Genomic DNA, 2,521 nt, shown 5'->3' with positions numbered 1-2,521 from the left:
CTTTGAACAGTTTGAACACAATATATAGGTAGTTAAGTAGCAAGAAAAAAAACGGACATATATATACAAAGATTTGATATATTCAAACAAAAATCTGAATAGTAAACAGTTTATCATAATTAGGATTGGTCACTAATCTAGGACACCTTAAGCGATTTGATATACTGACTGGAAGAAATTTAAATGCTAAAAAACAAAATCAAAAACTCGTTTTTGTATTGGTTGTATGAATCTTCACGTTGATCTTTAGGATTGTAATTGATTATTCTTATGTTAGCATTTGTCCATCCGGTGAGGATTGCCTCGATGTTGACTTAGGTTACAAGTATTATAAGCAAAGATGGTTGGTGTCTAGCAGTGGAATTCAGGATTTACTGAAGGATTCACATATGCCAGTAACAAACTGACCGATTGCAGTGTTAAACATAAATGGGAGAATTAAAAAAAACAACACAAAAGGGAATTAAAACGTTACTCGATTATACATGCTAGTGGTTATCAAAACTTAGTAGTCAAGTGGATAAATCGATGGCGTTTGAAGAGAATGGTACTGGGTTCGAGTTCTGGGATGCAGGTACACCTATCTGACGAGTTCCAAATAGAACGTTAGACTCGTTCTGTATCCCACTACTAGCCACCATCCATCTCTACTTAAATTCAAAACTACGAATTAAATTGGAATACGAATGGCTTCTTATTGAAGTTGAATTTAAAAAAATAAACAGTCTTAAGTAAATAGCGTTAAGCCACTTGTGCATAACCTTTCTAGAGGACTTCACTATGACTATCTAGATCAAACGAGAAGGTAATTTGTAGCTTTATATGCGAAGCAGTACTTTAGTGATTACTGTACCCATCTGATAAAACTGTACGTGGCATATTCCAGTAAATTTGCTCCCACTTCAGTTTCATTACCCAATTATTACCACTAGTGCTCACACAAAAGATATCTCTCAAAAATGGTTAACACAAAACCTGTATTCATTAAACTAGTTACATTAAAGTTAATGGAAACAACACAATAACCAAAAATAATCACTATCCATAAGAAATAGACATTTTAATAAGTTTCAAATAAAACCAAATATTTATCCAGAACTGTTTACTGCTTACTGCGTTTCCGTAATAATTATTGTCTATAAGTAATATCAATTCTTGCAAGAGGTTTCTGTGAAGGTTATTCAACTTGAAGTTGATATACAGGAAAATTAGAAAAAAAGTGGATCAGTTGCTACAATTCAGTATGCAACACAGCATGGTACAAACACGAACCCATTAGGTATGGGATTCAAAAGTCTTAAGCTTCTACTGGATCACTCAATTCTCGAATAATGATATAGCTTCCACTAGTTCATATTTCCAACTTCATGTAGTCACCCATATTGGTCTCAGTATCAGAACTTACATGACTGAGCTCCACTGATTATGGTTTCTCACTAAAATTCTAAAAGTTTACTTTATGAAGTAAGTTCTAACTATTACATGAAATGGGGGGTTGTTTGTGGAGATTTTTAGTAGTTCTTTTTATATATAGTTGAAATCATGAGTCAATTGAAGTTAGACCACCATGGAAAACCTGGAAGCACTGAACGGCCGTTTCGTTCTATTATGGGACTCCTCATGAAATATTTGGTGGAGATAGTCATTTATCAGCTTATACAAAATCGAGCAAATAAGTGTGCCAGAAACAAGTCACTTAAACAGTTTGAAGTTTATACTTATAAACGTTTATGTAATTGTGGAAAAACAAAAAACGTACTCATGAATCTTTAGTACTATTCTTGGTTATCTCAACTTTTGTGGTCCAAATCTTTTTTACTTTATCCATGGTAACAAAGGTTAATCTTTTGTTCAAACTATGTATCGGATAAAATTGTCTATTATAACTTAAAACTCATTGTAGTACCTAAGAAATTGCCCCCAAATGTCCTGGTACAATCAAGGGTGGGTATAGCCAGCTCTTCCTTTCGAAAGGATCTCACATTGCTAAGCGTATAAAGCCACTGACAAGAAAGTCCTACTCACTACATTCCCTCAAATGGAATTTTGTTTAGGACATCGAGAGGACGAAAAGCGAATGTCCGGTGTACTAACCTGGTTAGTGGACACAGAGGATCTAATTAAGGGAGATGGAAAATCCTGATTCCAAACCAAAAATGAACATGGACTCCAGAATCCTAAAGGAGCAATTAGATTATGAACCTACAATTGGTCACAGACTACCATGTGATTGAATCTCCTAACATTGCTCCACTTCCTTGTAGATTAGACATTTAGGTCAAAGATTCAGGATATGGCCACTTAAGGAAATCATCTACTTCGGTTTGGTCACCTGTGCAGTACCACAGCCCTCATACATAATAATAATAACTACTACTAGCCTCATTGTTATTGTGTGGCGTATATGTATTTGATGCCTCCTTGCACCAACGTTTGTGTTTAAATAAATAAATATGTTAATTATCAGAAGGGGTTTTGTGGAGATTTAGTATTTTCATAGTTGAAAGCGTGAGTCAATTGA

At 34.5% G+C, this 2,521-nt stretch overlaps 1 protein-coding gene across 1 annotated transcript in view; it reads left to right on the top strand.

Moving 5' to 3' along the window:
* The window catches only part of Smp_131640 (rna-binding protein musashi-related), a gene marked incomplete at both ends in the record, with an annotated part of 58,640 nt that overhangs the window by 9,171 nt on the left and 46,948 nt on the right, over positions 1–2,521 (top strand). The gene's annotated exons all lie outside the window — the stretch shown is intronic.

Source organism: Schistosoma mansoni, chromosome 2 (assembly GCF_000237925.1).
Source record: "Schistosoma mansoni strain Puerto Rico chromosome 2, complete genome".
In the NCBI taxonomy this organism is placed as follows: Eukaryota; Metazoa; Platyhelminthes; class Trematoda; order Strigeidida; family Schistosomatidae; genus Schistosoma; species Schistosoma mansoni.
Note: the sequence above shows the minus strand (reverse complement) of the source record. Positions and strands in the feature narration are given on the sequence as shown.